The sequence below is a fragment of the Aulonocara sp. 'chitande type north' Nkhata Bay genome, linkage group LG12 (assembly GCF_057382095.1).
Source record: "Aulonocara sp. 'chitande type north' Nkhata Bay isolate Kocher_YH1m ecotype deep benthic linkage group LG12, A_spYH_male_GT1.1, whole genome shotgun sequence".
NCBI lineage: Eukaryota > Metazoa > Chordata > Actinopteri > Cichliformes > Cichlidae > Aulonocara > Aulonocara sp. 'chitande type north' Nkhata Bay.
In genome coordinates, this window is record NC_141355.1 from 8,205,770 (window position 1) to 8,223,675 (window position 17,906).

Consider the following 17,906-nt stretch of genomic DNA (forward strand, 5'->3'; position numbering starts at 1 on the left):
GTTAGCAACAATGACGGTAAAACCATCGCGTGGTTCCGCTGTACGCTTGTTTGTTTTCCACGTAAACCTTTCACAATAAAGCTCAAGATCCTGTTGAGACTTTTCAAAACAAACTGAATCACATGAGAGAGTATGCAGAGTTTACAGATGAGAAGCAAACAAAGAGCCGTCAGACTCAAACTATATGTATACACCTGCCCGCCTTCGTAAACAACTAAATGCTATGTTGCCCTATCATTTTTTGATTGGTCCACATGGTATATTTTTTCACCAATAGGAAAGGCTGGGGGAGTTGGGAGGGGGACTGAGTGCTTTCTAGTGTTTTTCCTTATAAAAACCGTTTCTTCCCGCAGTAAATATAAACAACGATAGTATTCAGGAAGAAAACCTGCATATATTATACTGAACATAAAGTTGTTTGCAAAACTTGTGCATAATTTTTACAAATGTACAACTTCTATTCGCATTTCAAGTTATGAAAACAATTCCTTAAACATGTTTGTGGCTTTTACAGTAAAAATGACAAGTATTTTCTACTCGGATTTTGAATTTTTTTTGTCTGAATTTAGATCTATTGTGCAAATATAGTATAAATGAAAAATTAACTCAAATTTCAGATATTTGAGGTTGTGCCAAAAAAAAAAAGAAGAAGATTTTTTAAAGGTGAAATATAGAGGTAAAATCTAAAGTAGTCAAAAACGGCCAATTATACTCTGGACCCCAGAGGGTTACTAAATACATTTACATGTCTTGGTGACTGCAGCTGGAACCTTGGCAAAAAGTGTATGTGTGTGTGTGGAATGCTAGCTACCAGCATTCATAATATAATAGTTACAATAGCAACAGTAACCAGGGGGGTGGGGCTTAAATGACAGAACAAAGACAGGCTACTATGATGTCACATGCCAGGCCACCATGATGTCACATGCCAGGCCATAAAAATCTATAAATAGGGGTGCCTCGACACACAGTTGTAGAATTCCCTTGCAGGTGAATTTAAGCTAGCGATTGAATTGTGTTTTCAGATGAAAGCGCTTATAACCTTCTCCCAAAGTAGAGTACTCTTCCTCCACCCAAACCTAAAATGTATATTTCTAAATACAGGGAAGCAATTGTATTAGAAAATAAATATAAAAATGAACACAGGACCATGGTGCCAAGAACAGTTAAGGCCCCATCTCATCGCGAAATGTGCCCACAGAGGCCAGAAGGCGAAAAACCTGAACACACATTCAGGAAAAAACCAGAACACACAGGCATGAAGAAAGTCATGGCTCAACCTGCTTGTGTGGATACACGCAAAGGGGACAAGCAGCTCCTTGAGAAATCTGGACTTGTCCCCTTTTATTTACAGAAAAACGATTACAGAATCGTTCCAGGCTACCTGCGTAGAAGAAAGGCAGAGAAAGAAAAGGCTAAGCAGGACAATGATGCCTGGTTAACAAAACAACAGGAAACAGTTAAACCACTGGCCGAACAGGAGAAACAAAACATTCTCCAGGGCCTAAAGAGGAGGTTTAATGAGCTAAACTTTGAATATCAATCCCTCCCTTTTACTATCTCCCCTTCACAGCACAAAAAATACAATTACAAAATGTTTCTCGAAGAGGCAATGAGTCAAGTTGAAAAAGACATTGCCCTTTTTGAGGAACATAAATACATTTACGTAGGCAGGGAAGATGCATCTGACGAACAACAGTTACAGCGGACTCCACTGCCACCCATTAGACCGAAAAAGACAAAGTTGACACCCGCTCCTCAAGTCACACAACCAACGAAAAAGGAAACTTTCTCGACCGACAACCTACCACCTTTTCGTAGGATGTGTGTTCCACCTATATCCAGAAGTGGAAAGCAACCTATTCCCATGACTGAGAACCTTCACAGACAACCTATTCCCACCCAACTAGTTATAATTCCACGACCTAGTCCTGTCCCTCTGCCACCTATTTGTAAAAAAGCTGAATCTACACCCCGACCACCTGTAAGACCTCCAATGAAACGAGGTGTAACACCCATCCTTCCACCCATTTCCACCAAAAAGCTGTAGTGCTGTACCGTTAGAGTAGTTTTTTAACTACCTAACCCCCAACCGGTCTTGACAGAAGCCGCACCATCTGAGCCTGGTTCTGTCGAAGGTTTCTTCTTTTTAAGACAAAGGAGTTTTTCCTTCCCACCGTCGCCCAGTGCTTGCTCAGATGAGATCATTTGATTGTTGGGGTTTTCTTAAACATAAATTGGCCTATTGAAAAAATGTAGTGGTTCTTACTACATTTTATTTTCAATAGACCAATTTATGTTCAAAAAAAAAAAATTACAGCAGAAAAGAAAGCATGGGAGACATCTGATGCATTTCATTGCTTTTTAAAAAATAATTTATAATTTATCTGGAACAAATAAAAGAAAGTAAAAATAATCTTTTGTGGATTCTTTTTCTTCAATAAGTAGTAGAATAGGCAGTTCTTTATACATAAAGCGTAGTGTTTTGTTAAAAAATAAAGTGGCACAGCGGCACTGTGTTAAAGGCCTGTGTTTTTACCATCAGCGTGACAGCGTTGTGTTGTTTTTAAGTACTGTATAATACTTAAATATGATCAGTTAGACAAAACCAGCTGATGACAAATGTTTTGTCTTGCTTTGTTTTATATTTGGGACAGTTCTTAACCCAGTTTACAGCATGATTTAGCAGATATACATTTGCCCTTCTAAACAGAGAATGTTTCAATTTCACAGGTTTCACCTCAATTCTTTTATCTGCTGAACTAGAACACTTCAAAATGTGTGACAGTACCAGTAGATAACCACATTTCTGCAAGTTTGTTTTTTGCTTGTTCAGCAACTTCAGCAAGTGGTTATTGATGTATCATACTTTCTTCAGTCGTGATGGATTCTGTTTTCAGACAGGGTAAAACATCAGGATGGTGGCTAATACGGAAAGAAAAATGGATGGTGACAGAAAAACAGAGATAGCTTATACTAGACAGAATGGCCTGCATCCCTTGCTGTGTTCTTTTAATTCTTCAGCAAGGCATTTGATGATGACTATGGGTTCTGGACTTCATGTAAATAATTTTCATCCAAATACTAAAAACAATCCTTATGCAACTTTGTCCAATTCATAACTGGGTACTAAAAGGGCTTCAATTCATGAACAGATGATGCAAGACTTCTGTTTAACATCTTTAATAAAAGCTACGAGTGGAAACTTTCATTTAACATCAAGTCTTGGCAGCATACAGAAGTAAAATATGTAAAAAAAATTGAAATTGCCCAACATTTACAGATTTAATGTGCTATATGTGCATGCCGTTGAATGCATATGTATAGGTTTGTGCATGAGTTTTCTAAGGCTGTGTTGTCATTCTCAGTTTAAGAAGCAGCACAAATACAATGGGCCTGCTGAGCCTGACAGCCATAAGCATCCGTCATAATGAAACTACCTTTAATGAAACAAGCTCAGGAACTGCCCCTAGACACACACACACCTACAAGTTAAGCACACTAATAACTCATATATATAATCTGTGAAATCTCACATAGAGTGCATTTTGGATGTAACAAGAGCACATCACAAGAAAGCAACAACAAATAAATAAATAAATAAATGACACCCCGCTAAACAATAAATATATCACCAGTGTTGGGACTAACGCGTTATTAAGTAACGCATTACAGTAACTACGTTATTATTGTGGTAACGAGCACGGTAACTAGTTATTATGCCAAAACCAGGAACGCGTTACTCGTTACTGGGATTTAGATAGGCTCGTTATTCGTTACTTCGTGTGGTGGCTATCGCGGAGCTTCCACAGATTCAATAACATTAGCAAGTGGTGGAAGCCAGCAGGTGGATGAGAGAAAGGGAGGCAAGAGGAGAGACCCGAAGCGGCCGCCGGTCCCAGTGTCAGGTGAACTGAACTTCAGGTAAGAAGTTATAACCTGCAGTCCATCTGGGTCAGATATGAACCAAGTTTAGGTGGAGTTTATTTTCGTTATGCTGACTTTTTTGTACTGCGTGCTAGCTAGCATGACGGAGTTTCTATACAGCTGGGTGGGTGCTATGTTACTGATGTTGAACTTTATTTTGTTCATAAGGTTAATTATTAGAGTTGCCAACCGTCCCGTAAAAAACAGAATCGTCTGGTATTCAGAGAAAATATTACGCGTTTCTTATTGAGGTGAAAAGGAACAGTTTGTCCCGGACTTCAGCTACAATGAAAAAGACACAAAGCTGGAGTTATTCTGTGTTTACGCTGCACAGCTGCCTCTTCTTCTCTCATCCTCTCACCCTCCCTCTCCTGTTTCTACTTCAATCATGAAACTGATCAATGATCAGCTGATCGGCTTTTCTCTCTTGTTTATTTATCGCCCACTTTGCGGCAGAAAGAGGAAACCAGCGGATGTTGCGCTAAACAACAGCAGCACTTTTAAGCTTGATCAGCTGTTGTTAGAATTTATTTAATATTAATTTCTAGTATCAGCTGATGCTTGCTGGAGCCACAGCTGTAAAGCTGCTGGTCATGATGTCGGTTTGGAGATGTGGTGAGTGGGAAACATGAAGATGAAACCAGGAGATGTCCTTACTGAATCATCAGAGCTGTGATGGAGAAACAGGTTTACCTTTTAGTTAACATGAATGAGTTGAAGGGAAGTTATGAACTGTTTCTGAGAGATAAATAACACCAGGATCCTTTTCTAAGCAGCTGACAGCTGGTAACTGTGCAGGGGCGGGTCTAGCAAAGTGTTGCCAGGGGTCCATGTAGGGAATTAAAAGGGAAAGGGGGGCACAAGGAAATACTTTCTTATTCTCATTTAAAATGTCTCACTTTTAAAAAAATAATTATCTGAGTCTTACAACAAACAATTGATAGATTGATGCATATATACCATCAGAACAGTGTACATCACTGTCACAACAGTATTTATTTTCATTCAAAGGCTTTATGATTTTTCCTATAATGGTGGGCCGGTCTCTAGTCAAAATGCCCGGGACGATTTTTTTGTCCCAGTCCAGCCCTGTATGCAGCTCATCTGCAGTCTGGTGTTACCTACATCTTCCTATTCAGAAGGCAGAATTTCCGAGTTCTGAGTACAATCGAAAGCACCACGACTGCAGTTTTTGTGTTGGATGTAAAAAGCAGGCTAGGATAGAATCAGGCGTGGGATTTCTCTCGTGGAAATGTGCACATTATTTTTTCCTTTCTATTGGTAGGTGGCACAGTGCACTTGTGGTAAGTAAGCAAGCTAGAAGAAGAATCTTGCTGGGTATCCAGTTACGGAAGCAACACATTAACAAGAGAATTCTGAGTAAAACCAAAGTTACTTTCCCTAGTAACTAGTTACTCTGAAAGTAACGAGTAACTTGAAGTAACTGAGTTACTTTTGATAGAAGTAACTAGTAATGTAACTAAGTTACTCATTTAAAGTAACTTACCCAACACTGTATATCACAGAACTTAACTTTGAGTGAGAAAAAAAGAGAAATAGTCTGGAAACAGATGAATTTTCAGTCACTGACACAGTGGGAGTTCTGGCAGACACGTTGCACTAAGAAATGTCTTATTTTTAGAGACTGACCTGAATGTATGTTAGATACTGGTCAACACTGGAGCACTTTGGGATGCTGTAGCCCTTGTAGAAGCTAAATGCAGGTCCAAACATTTCCTCACTGAACCACACCTTGGCAAAGGTGTTGAGGAGGCGCTTGTCATAGTCGTCGGTCACACGACCACCGTATTGAATCTCTCCAATCATGTATCGAACTGTGTTCCAGGACACACCCTAAGGAGATGATAAAACAGTGATAAAGGATGACAAAAAAATTGTTCATGAATGTGCAATATAATTTGTGAGCAGACTGAATACATACACAGTCAGAAAGCTCTAAAACTCCCAGCAGATGGCTGTTGTTGATAAGTATTTACAATATCCTTTCTTTAAATCTCAACCCTTTTAACATTTTTTTATGGTCAAGAGTCCTAATCACACAGAATAATAAGCATTACTCTACCTACCTTCTTAATATCCATGTCATCAAGATGGTTTTGAACAAACTGGACAGTGGCATTAAAATCAGCCTGGTTGAACTCATAGGGAATATTCCATCCCAGGGGGCCATATTTCCTTCTCTCCTGAACTGTGCTGTGAAGAAAGGCTACTGCATACAGCATCGGCCTCCACTGCGCCATGTTACTGACATCCAAAAGGTCCTGGTTTATACCTGGTCAGGGACATGCAGGTCAAAAAGATGTACTGCATGCCCAAAAGGAGGCTAAGTGTAACATCTACAGAAATGTATTGAAATAATCCATAACTGAATAAAGTCAGTTACTTCTAAAACCAAGCATTGCACAAACATGCACACACAGATTTCCTTTTTAGCGAACAGTTAGGATTTGTTGCGTAAATGTGGGAGAAAAGATAGTGAACTGAATATGTCAGTCAAAATAATACCTTCTTTCTGATATAATACCAAACTGCAATTACTAATCGAAATCAGAATTCCCTAGCAGATCATTACATGGAGAAACCTTTGGAATGCAAGCGCGCGGATCCACACAGGTATGCACACGGGTGTTCACTGCTCGTAGACCCAAATTACACCTTTCTTGGCTGCTACTTCGACGCACATCTGTCCTGCGTGCTGCACAACAACATTGAATATTTAGTATTTACTGCTGTTTACACTTAGCTAGATTAATGCGATGGTGTTGTGTTTAGTATGTTGCTTTGTTTTTTTTTTCTGCTTGTTTTCTATAAAAAAAAAAAAAAAAAATTCAAGCTGTAGATACGATCTCAATTCCCCTCCAGGAACCATGTCATCTGAGCCAGGAAAAGACAGCTGGTTTCTACATTTTAAAGATTCTTTTCTTTCTTCACCCTTGTTTTGGACCAAAACACAGACTAGATAACTCAGACTTGTTTAAAATTTTACTAACCTTGGGTAACATGGGTAAAAAACAAAATCCGGAATACAATAAATATAGCATCAAACAGGTGTTTCTCCCACATTTCCATCTTTTTATTCACTTACTTATTCCTATCATGGATATCACGAAGTAGAGGTGTTTTGTATATCTGCATCTCCAAATGTACACATCAATATTGGAATATATTTCATTCTCTTAGGTCCTCTTTCTTTATCACATAGATAAATTGGATCTATTAAACTGGCTAGTATTTCTGGACTTCTTTAATGTGAGCTTAAGTGAGCCAAACCTACCGCCATATGTCCTCTTAAGCCCTGCCTTGAGGCCCTGTGGTGGTTCATTGGTGAACTTGATGGACATCTGGAGAAGTGTGATGGGAAAGTGTCTGTGGACCTCAGTGGTCATCCAAAGGCGGAAGCTGTTGTTGACAAAGTCTGTCTCTGTCACAGTGTCCATGAGCTCATCCATGAAGTCCAAACCCAGGTGGCAATTCTGGAGTAAGGCCCAGCCACCCTGGGGACAAACACAGTAGTATGCCTATCATCCATGACGAAGACTATAAATGAGGAGTTCAAGAAAACCCTAAATAATTTCTATAAATTCCAAACCACATTTTTAGAGACAGAACATCTGTATTGCTAAAACAGCAGTAATATCTCACCACTCACATTAGCCATAGTTTGCTGCAGAAGCTTGCGTGCGTGGACCTCTTGTCCTTGACCCATGGATACATAACGGGTCTCGATTTTCAGCTTTTTCCCGAGTGCTATAATGGAGTCAGTTGGATCTGAGCCCATTGAAAGGAAGCAGATGAGAGGTGTTCGTGGGTCCGACTCCTCCCACATCTTCTCTAAATCAAGAATCACCCCTTCAGTGTATTTCTCCCCTACTGCGTCCATTATGTATTTACGGGCCTAAAGGAAAGAATATGATGCAAAGCAGATGTAATTTTTTAAATGCTTTGTAATGCAAAGAGTTGAGCAAAGTAGTCCAATAGTATATATTGGAATAAATTTACTTTCTAGAAAGCTGAGAACTGAGATAATTCTTCAAAGCATTTTCTTTACTGGCTAACTCTTTTTACCCTTAAGGCTAGGGCAACTGTGGACTGGACTGTGAGTTTAACTAAATAAATTGGACTCCAGGCTTGTCTTCAGTGGGCCAGAAAGTTATCCATCAGTAAAACTGAATATCTTTTAGCCACTGTAAATATTCAGGCACAGCAGGCTGGAGGGTGAAAGCTGTATAACAACAAGTTACACAAGCTGCTTCTTATCTCAAGAAGAGCTTTGACCAAGCAGCTTTCAGTGAAGATTAAGAGATTATACATTCTTGTTTTGTGGTCCGTGTCTCATTTATGTAGCTGTATTTTTAAGTCAGGAGGTATCGCTTCCCAAGCTTTAAGCCATTAACTCTCAGATTAGCAACTTTAAGCCTTTTCTCTTTCTTTAGTGGTAATTATTAATTTTAATTGCAGTCTACAGTATACTATTGAAAATGCACTATGATAGAAATGAGAAAAGTAGATTTACATTGCCTGTTCTACTTGTTGTGTTGTATATTATAAAGTAGGCAAAAGCATGACCAAAAAACAGACCAGACAACCAATGTTTGGCTTTCTAATTAAAGAAAATGGATTGGGTGACCCTTAGCCATCCTATGCTGCTATAGGCTGGTTAGACTCTTCTGATGCTTTTAAAGTTTACACTGCGATATTCATACTGTTAATATTTCCCTTCTCACTCTTGTAGTTTATGTTTTGTCCTTGGTCTCTCTATGTTCTCCTTTTCTCTCTCCTCTTTACCCCTCACCAGTCGCAGTAGATGGCCTCCCTTTCTGAACCTAAACCAGCTTCTGCCAAGGACCCGATCATTAATTCTGGAGCACCGTCACCAAAGGCTTGTTCACAGGGGAACTTATAACAGTTATTACAATATTAATGTTCCAAGGAACTTTTTGTTTTGAATTGGCATTATATAAAGAAAACTGAATTTAATCATTGTATCTGTTCTCTATAGCCATGCATAAACATGTCTCTCCTTACTTGTGCGATGGTCCTGTCAGGACACCAGCAGCGTATGAGGAGCAGCCGTCTAAAACAGTCAAGAGACTGGTCATAGGAGTTTGGGACTACTTCCTCCTCTGGGGCCTCCTTGTCAAACCAAGCCTTCCACTGTTTCTCGTTACGACTTATCTGTAAGAAGACTTATCTGTGACAAAAAGCTCTGACGTGGGAAACAAATATAAAACAGGGCAAAACTTTAACTGCATTACAGCACATCAAAATCTGCAGAAAAGATAAAAGAATACTGTGAACACTTCAAACATATTTAGACACAAAGTGATCTTCAAAGTGGCCAACAAAAGAAAGCTAATAAGTAACAACAAAAAAAGACAAAAGAAGGATGAAATGTACCCTGTTTGACTATGTGCACTCCCTCGCTCTCTCTCTGTGTCTCGTCTCCCTTAACTGTTTCCGTGTCCCCCTCGTTGTCTCCTCCCGTTATCTCCCTGGTCCGTCTCATCTCCCTGAATTTTCTTTCCTCCCAGCTCCCGTGTCAAGTTGTGTGACTTGGTCTCTGTCTTAGTGATTCCTGGTTTACTTTGATAGTCTTCTGTCTGGTGTGCATCATGTTCAGTTTTGTGTCCCCGTGTCTCGTTAGTTAGATCACGTTCGGCTGGGTCCCCTCCAGTAGTTTGTTCCCTCGTTTGCCCTGGTGTGTATTTATGTCTGCGTCTCCCTCTGTCCTGTGTCGTGATCTCCCTCATTTCCCCGCTGTGTGCTCTGCCTGCCTGTGTAGTTCATGTGTATTCCCAGTTTAATAAGTTTTGTATTCCTGGCGTCCAGCAATAAAGCTGTTCTGAGTGTGAGTCTGCATTTCTGTCCTATCCTGCCTGCTTCACACAGCAATTCATGACAATATAGCTGAGGTCTCATGCATGGAAGAAGTCTTATTTATGGCACTTCATTTTATAACGAGCACAGACAGACACAACATGTAATGCGTGACCTAACTAGATGATTATGCAATAACAGGAGGCCATGAATTGACACTGCTGTAAACACCATGTGCTTCCAAGATGCGATCTGCATGTGTGATAGCACAAAATATGCCAACAGATTGTGCTAATATTGTTATGTTTATCACAACGAAGCACAAAGGAAACTAGACTAGCAGAAGTGGCATGGCAATCAGAATCAGAATCAGAATCAGAATACTTTATTGATCCCTGGGGGAAATTAAACAAGTCTGGCAATGGCACGGCAATAACCTTTTAACTGTATAACAGTGGATACAGCTCATCAATATAGCTTTAAACTCTCACATACTTTAGGATCAAATTTAGAAAAAAAAAATTGAGGATATACCCAAGACAGTTTAGCAGTCAGTCATAAGGTAACACATACATAGTGGAGGGACCAATTATTTGATCCCCTGCTGAATTTGTAAGTTGCCAATTTGTAAGTTTCACTTCCAATGAAATGAAAAACAGTCTCTATTTTTAATGGTTGTTTCATTTCAATTTAGAAAGACAGAACATCAACCAAAAATCCAGAAGAAACACATTACATAAAAGTTACAAATTGATTCACCTATCATTGTGAGAAATAAGTATTTGATCCCCAAGCAAAACATGACTTAGTTCTTAGATGCCCTTTTTGGCAGCCCAAATTACTGTCTACAGTTCAATCCACAAGATCATTTCTGAAGCAGTAGTAATTGTACTGTGCCCCGTTCTAATGCCAGACTGAAATTCACTTAACACATTAACAAGTAAAGACTGTTTTTGCTCCAAATTTATCGGAGATTCGATAATTTGAGACTGAGGGCAAGTGTTACTCTTCTAAAGGCTCACTTTTACATAACAGGTGAAATAGGCAGTTTTCCATTTTTTTTCTTGGAACAAAAACATACAAGGAAGCAAAAATTCAGTTTAATCCAATTCAATTTGATTTTAATTAAGGTTTATTTTTATTGCTAACTATAGGCTTTATAAAAAAGGAACGTTTTATTTATCTTAAAACAGAGGAAGTGGATAATTTTTTGAAATAAGATGGTTGCAATATGGTCTATAATTAGATGAGACACTTAGATCAAGCAAGGAATTTAAGAAGTAATTTAATGACAGAAACCTTAAAAGCCTGTGTTATGTATCCTGTTAATAGTGACAAATAAATTATAATTAAAATTGTAGTATCACCCTGGCTACAGCGATGAAAAGAAAGTGTGTACAAAGTCAAGACGTAGAAGAAGATAACTGAACATTTTCAAACATCATCACTAAATGCTTGACTAAACCTCAAAACTTCTGTTGAATAACTTAAACTTCTGAATAACATCGAAAGTCAGACCTGTCGTCACAATAATACTGCAAGAAAACTAGCCCATTCGCTTATACCATTGGTGTGTATCTTATGAAGAAATACACAAAGCCAACTTCAATGTCACTTTGCTAAAAGCAGAACAGTTAGAAAGTCCACCACCTCCTCCTTGTCTTTTTTTTTTTCACCACCTCTCTAATCCAGAGCGTTTCACTTTAATTTGCTACACAGCTACAACATCCAGGGGGACCTCAACCAGTCCAGCTTCAGTCCAGGGCTAATCCAATAACATCTAGCAAAAACGTTCCCCACCTGTGGGTGGATGTTGTTCTTGGAAAACTGCTTATTTAGGCCCAAATTACAAACTATCACCATTGCAAAAACTTCAGGCACCGACACATATGGTGGTCAAGTCAGAATCATAAATCACCTTAAACACGCATGTTTTTATCTTTTGTAACAACAGCAATGCCATGGATAACTGTGTGTAATCGAACAAAATTAGAAAAAATTAGGCAGGTTTCCTAATAAAGCTGTATTAACAACATCTTAACAACTAGTTTCTTTAAGAAATCAAGTCACTTCAAAGGGATAAAGCAAGCCCTGCTTCTAAATCTCAATAAAAATGTACCTTTAAAATATTGCTCATATTTAGGCATGTGTGTAATCTTGAAAAAGAGTATGCCCTTTAACGACTACTTACTGCAGTCAAAAAGCTACCTGCTGCTACTTAACACACACACACACACACACACACACACACACACACACACACACACACACACACACGCACACACATGCTCAGCCAAAAGTATTTGACTGGAAGTTTCTCCAACTAAGCTCATTTCACAGAGCACTGAGTTTTGACTCCACGGGGACCACAGTGCTGTCATTCATCCACAAGGGTGTGTGTATTTAAGTGTGAGTGACAGTCCATCATGATGAGTGTGTGTCTATGTACAAGAGGGAAATGAAGTGAGCCATGATGAGACTGATATTGACATGCTTACTAGAGCAAAGAAGAGCTGTGAAAAGTATTTAATAAGCACCTTGAGACAACTGCTGTGTATGTGAGTGTGTGAGTGTGCAGGTGTGTATGTGATAGATTAGAACTGCTATCTGAAGACTTAAAAGATAAAAGTCCAAGTGGGTAGATTTTCTGTAGGCTAAAGGACACTATCATACAGCTGTCAAGGCATGTCTAAATTGATCAAGTGTATGTTGTACCTGATCCAGTATATCAGCGAACTGCCAAAGTTTGCTGAGCTCTACAAGATTTAGCCAGGTCATGTCAAGGATCCATTTAGCTGGTTTCTGGGGGCAAGCCTTCAGATCCAAGGATGCACCTCCTGAATAATATGAACATGAACAATTACAGATATAGACACCTGCAAGTATAACTGGAGGATCCAATGCAAAAAATTCAATTTTAAACTCCCAAAATACATAACAAATGTAAAAATGTAAACCCAATCTTCAAAAACACAGAAAAAGTCATCAGAATTGTAATTTGTTGTTTATCAGGCCGGAGCTGACAGATGGTGAAGCTGCGTGCGTGCACCAGACTGTGGCTGTTCTGGTTCTGCCAGTTGCCATTGCTGGGTTTTATCCCCACAGTGAGGAGCACTCCATATCATATTCAGTGAACTGCTACAGTGTCAATATGTTCAAATTCTGCATAGTTTCTGTCATGAGGTTTAAAACCTGTCTACTCCTTGAAATAAACAATAAATATGGTTAAAGAAAAGAATAACAAACAGCAGAAACAGATGGCAATTTTAACAAACCTTCAGGCTGTTTTGATGTGAATGATAGCTTTACAGAAACCCTTGTATTTTCATTTTTATTTCAAAATGGTGTTTTAAAATAAATCTTAAGAAAAAGTAGGGAAAAACAGTTTTTGTCCAGATGAATATGTTTCAGAAAATCTGTCTGTTCATTCTAACAAGCCGTAAGAAATATCATAATCATGTTTACAACCATGTGATCGATCAAACAGGAAGTAGAGTGTTGTTAGCTAAATGATCTATTCGTTAGCTGTAGAATCTTTGGTTCTGGACAATTTGTGAGTCAGCACAGCACTGGCAGCCTTCATGCACTATGTGTCTCAGTATTCAGTGATCCCGCCCTGTAACTTTACATGGTCTAACACTTTGTAGTTTAGCTGATGGTGGAATATCTAGGAGTGAAGAAATTTCCCAAACTCACTTGTTGCAACGGTGGGATGTTGTTAAATTCTTAGTACTAAGAATCTTTGTCAATACAAGCCATGTTTTTTCATAGCTCAGAGCAGATGTGTTGAAACTCATAATTTTGGGTCTTAGCATTTTTATCTTTTATTTGTTTTCCTGCGTTACTGAATAGATTTCATTTGGCGTATTTTAGTAGATCATAGAAATATTGTTGCATTGTTTGATGTTATTTCATGTAACGAAAATTCTATTCTTTATATTTGTAATATGCAGTTAAATACCTAATAAATAAAGAATACTTATGCACATCTAAATGCCAGTAATCAACATGAGTTATGACCCCACTGAAACGTTCCAAATATTCAAACTAACCCATGGTTGCATGTGCTCACAAAAACAACAATTTACCCGTACAAACAAAACCTTCAGTGTTTGCATCTGCCTCTTACCTTTGATGAGTGTGAGGAACTCCTCGTGTTTGACCTTGTTGCTCTGCATGTCTATCTTCAACGTCATCAGCAAAGTGAAAAGAAACTTGTGGTCCTCATACAGGCCCCGTGCTGCGTACTTATAAACTTCAAAGGTCATGAACTCTATGATGTTGGCGATCCGTTTACTTGTGATAGGGCTTTTAGAAGACCTTTTCAGGGAAATAAACAGGTCTTCTAAATAACATAGCAACTTGAAGATTCTGTTGCTATGTCATAAAATTATACTTGCCAGTAGTAAGAGTGAGAACTTCTCTAAAATCAACTAGAAAGTGCATTTTCTGAAGAAACTGCAGTGTGAATGCTTGAATCTGAATGTATGCATTGAAATGAAATAATTACTGAATTTAAGTTAAAAATTTTGAATGAGATAAAAAAAAAACAACCCGAATTTAACCTGAAAACAAAAGTGCTGAACTGCTAAAAGCTGAAGGTTACACAGAAGAAGAAGTTGGAAAAAAGCTGAAAATGTTTTAATTGTAAATTAGAAAAACCTAAGAAATGAGAAAAGAACATTTAGAGTCAGAAAACATCTGAAAGAATATTAAAAGGTCATATTCTTTGAATCACTGAATGACTAAAATGTGATCCCTCCACTTGGACCCACACAGTTTAAAAAGTTTACATCTCTGAGCTTTGAAAGACAAGATGTTGGAAAAAGAACAACGATGGCGACGTTTTGAGGGTAAAATGATGGCTTTAACACTGTGGACACAGCAGCAGTTGAAAGAGAAGTGTTTAAGATTAATTTTGGCACAGTGGCAGAGAGAGCTCGTTAAGCAGGCAGGTGTGAGCCTGGTTGCTATAGTGACCGCACCCAATGGCTCCATACACACGGACACAGACATGCACCTCACTTTTGCTGCTTAAAATGAACAGAAAAGTCAGGCCGAAACAAATCGTTCCCAAATGAAAAGTAAAAGTCGTATTGACAAAATTCTTTCACTGTGAGCGACAGCAATGTCTAGTCTACCAAATTCTCAGTTTTCATGTCTGTGGAGTTTATTATATGGACGTGGTGACAGTGGAAAGACACCATGCTCTTCTGATTTTCAAACGAACCTTCTGAGCCATTTTAACATTAGAGTCTATGGAAGAGTTGGAGGGAGGAGGCTGTGCATTGGTGACATTTATGAAAGAACCATAACACCTAGTACAATAGTAAACACATTGGATGAAAGAGGACAGCCATGGCTACGTTTTGAGGGTAAAATCATACCTGTAGAGCAAACGCTGCGGACACAGCAGCAGTTTTAAAAAAGATTTTAAGATTATTTTTTTTGCTCCTCTCACTCTAGCAGTTGAGCTGCCTCACTCTAGCCCCAACATTCCGTCCCATACACACCCATTATAAACTCTGAAACGGGTGAAAAAACATCATGAAACTTAAACTGGAACTGAAGAAAAAGTATAATAGATATTGAAAAGATAAATACAAGTTGAATAGTTGAATGTAGAGCTGGGCGATAGAACGATAACGATATGTATCGCGATATAACTTTTACTCGATATTAAGCTATCGCGATAGACCTCGCTGCTCTTGTCCTCTTAAAAAAAAAAAAAAAAAAAAAAAAAAAGGTCAGCCAATCCAAATTAAGTAGCGCAGAGCCGAACCAATCACAGCCGCAGCGTCACGTCGCGTGACTTGTTACGTACAGCACAAGTGCCAAGCCGCACGTGTGTTTGTTTGGGAAGCAGCCAGCGGGTAATGGAGCCAGCACGTAATGGAGGAAATGAGTGTTCCGACTAGAAAAATCAACCGAGCGTGACCGAAGAGAAAACAGATGATGGTTCCAATGCCGGAGAGATTGTCGAACGGAAGAGCCATAGAAGTTCCGTAGTGTGAAGGTATTTCGGCTATTTCAAGTCTGACAAAAAACAGAGTAGCGTGCACTGTAAATTGTGCCGAAAGCAAGTCTGGAAATACAATAAACTGGTGCATGCGTCACACTGTGCGCCACGTTATTGTTTCGGTGAAATGAATTTCTACAATACTGTTACTGTTAATTCTACTCTCTGCAGTGTTTAAATGCTTACATATACACACAGTTACTGTCCCTCCACACATACGACTCGGTTCTGCTTCTATGCCGCAGCTTTGTTTACTTTTTCCCACCGAGGCTTCTAAACTTCTGATTGGCCAACATTTCGGCACGGTTAGGAATCTAGCGCCACCTGCTGCTTTGGCATGTTCATAGCAGCGTTTTCCTTCATTTCTGCCTTTATGTGTGGACGGGATTATTTTTTAAAACGAAAACGGAAAATCTCCGTTTTCAAAAATACCCGTGTATGTGTGGACGTAGCCTCAGTCTCTGACTGGAAGCGCTAATTCGTCATTCGGCTTTTGTCAGACTAAAGTAACTGTTAAAACTGTTTGAAAAGCTCAGCTATACAACAAGGAGAGATTGAGAATTTCCTTTTAGTTCTCAGTTTATTTGATATTGACAAAAGTTAGTCAGTTTTGTCTGATCTTCTGTAAAACAAACTAAGATTTATTTTTAGAATTAATATTTTGTTTCTAAGTGGAATTGACAATTTAGTTTGTTTCGTTTGTTCTATTTTGAAACTTAAACGCTTTAGCGGCTGCCTTTTGTGTAGTTTGCAATATTTGCCTTTATTTATCTGAAAAAGTCTCATGTTCCTTAAGTACATCTACCCTGTTGAACTTATTATGGGAAATAAATATTTAAATAAAAACAAGCTGCTGATTATTTCACATTTTACTTGTGAGCAACGGCACATTTAAATCTTACAAATATAGTTATTTGGCTTATATCGTGATAGATATCGTTATCGCCTGAAATGAAAAAAACATATCGTGATATGAAAAAATCTCATATCGCCCAGCTCTAGTTGAATGTCTTGTCTTCGTTTTAAAGTTTGAATGGTGGCTCTATGTGAACGTATGTTGAAGTAGTAAGAGTTTAAAAATGAGTAAGTTGAATGAGAATTTGAAGGGTCTCCCCATTGAAATACATGGGAAATTTTTGTTGAATAAAGTTGAATAAAATTAAAAATATAAATGTTAAAAATGAGAAAAATACAAGCAATCATGTCCAAAAGAATAGGAATCTAATGGTGTTTGAATGGTTTTTCTAAGTTGAATGGTTTTGAAGGAGTAGGCTTTCAAAAAACGTACGGAATAGATAAAATATAATAACTAGAAAGTGCATTTTCTGAAGAAACTGCAGTGTGAATGCTTGAATCTGAATGTATGCACTGAAATGAATTAATTACTGAATTTAAGTTAAAAATTTTGAATGAGATAAAAAAAAAACCCCGAATTTAACCTGAAAACAAAAGTGCTGAACTGCTAAAAGGTGAAGGTTACACAGAAGAAGAAGTTGGAAAAAAACTAAAAATGTTTTAAATGTAAATTAGAAAACCCTAAGAAATGAGAAAAGAACATTTAGAGTCAGAAAACATCTGAATGAATATTAAAAGGTCATATTCTTTGAATCACTGAATGACTCAAATGTGATCCCTCCACTTTGATCCACACAGTTTAAAAAGTTTAAATGCCTGAGCTTTGAAAGACACGGTGTTGGAAAGAGAACAATAATGGCGACAATTTGAGGGTAAAATGATGGCTGTAACACTGTGGACACAGCAGCAGTTGAAAGAGAAGTGCTTAAGATGAATCTTGGTACAGTGGCAGGCAGAGCTCGTTAAGCAGGCAGGTGTGAGCCTGGTTGCTATAGTGACTGCACCCAATGGCTCCATACACACGTACACAGACATGCGCCTCACTTTTGCTGCTTAAAATGAACAGAAAAGTCAGGCCGAAACAAATCGTTCCCAAATGAAAAGTAAAAGTCGTATTGACAAAATTCTTTCACCGTGAGCGACAGCAATGTCTAGTCTACCAAATTCTCAGTTTTCATGTCTGTGGAGTTTATTATATGGACGTGGTGACAGTGGAAAGACACCATGCTCTTCTGATTTTCAAACGAACCTTCTGAGCCATTTTAAC

The 17,906-nt window shown here is 38.5% G+C and overlaps 1 pseudogene; it reads right to left on the reverse strand.

Moving 5' to 3' along the window:
- Positions 1 to 4,847: 4,847 nt before the first annotated feature.
- The window catches only part of LOC147316885 (dynein axonemal heavy chain 5-like), a 79,240-nt pseudogene continuing 66,181 nt past the window's right edge, over positions 4,848 to 17,906 (reverse strand).